The sequence below is a fragment of the Sminthopsis crassicaudata genome, chromosome 2, assembly GCF_048593235.1.
Source record: "Sminthopsis crassicaudata isolate SCR6 chromosome 2, ASM4859323v1, whole genome shotgun sequence".
Classification (NCBI taxonomy): domain Eukaryota; kingdom Metazoa; phylum Chordata; class Mammalia; order Dasyuromorphia; family Dasyuridae; genus Sminthopsis; species Sminthopsis crassicaudata.
In genome coordinates, this window is record NC_133618.1 from 413,270,204 (window position 1) to 413,271,193 (window position 990).

The following is a 990-nucleotide window of genomic DNA, read 5'->3' on the forward strand; positions in this document are numbered from 1 at the left end:
GTCAGTTGAACATTTCCTTTTAATTAAAAAAACTATTTCTTTTTTTTTTTAAATCTAAGTAAAACTTGTTAATACTCAACTGTATCATGGAACTTGTGCCACACAATGCACCCAAAATTTTCTGTTTCTGTATAGTAAGAGAAGTATTTTGGTATTTTGTTCTCAGGTCTTATTTTGCTCATTACCAAAAAATTCTGTTTAATCTGATTAGAATACTTTTAAACTTAACCTTAATATGGTCAGTGGCTGCAGTTGGCAAGATGGCACCAGTGGGGGTGGAGAAGAAGCTGCTGTTGGGGCCTAAGGGAAATGGGACTCTGGGTGCTGGGAATTTGCCCAGTGCACAAGATGGTGAAAATGTTACCTTACCATTTGGAGACACCATGCTCACACATAATGTTGGCATCCCAGTCTTGGTTGTTTGCACAAAGTGTAATGCAGTGAGTATTCTAGAGAAGGAACATGACTATCAAGAAGAACACTTTGATTTCATTCAGTCACACATCCGTAAATTCTGCTTACAATATGGAGCTACCTTGATTTATACATCAGGTATATAAGAAAAGAGCCTTGACTTGTACAAGTATATTGTACATAAAACATACGGTTTTCAGGTCATCACACCTGCCTTAGTGGTGGAAAAGGATGCAGTTTTTAAAAATTAATTTTATAATTATAACTTTTTTTACATTACATATGCATAGGTAATTTTTTACAACAGTATCCCTTGTACTCACATCTATTCCAAATTTTTCCTCCTTCCCTCAACACCCTCCCCTAGATGGCAAGCAGTCTCATATATGTTAAATGTGTTATTAGTATATCCTAGATACAATATATGTGTGTAGAACTGCATTTCTTGTTTCACAGAAAGAATTGGATTCAGAAGATAAAAATAACCTGGGAAGAAAAAAAATGCAAACAGTTTACATTCATTTCCCAGTGTTCCTTCTCTGGGTTTAGTTGAGTCTGTCCATCAATTGGAACTGA

General features: G+C 35.4%; 1 pseudogene; it reads left to right on the forward strand.

The window, feature by feature from the left end:
* Nucleotides 1-260: 260 nt before the first annotated feature.
* The window catches only part of LOC141552876 (cytoplasmic dynein 1 light intermediate chain 2-like), a 1,317-nt pseudogene continuing 587 nt past the window's right edge, over nucleotides 261-990 (forward strand).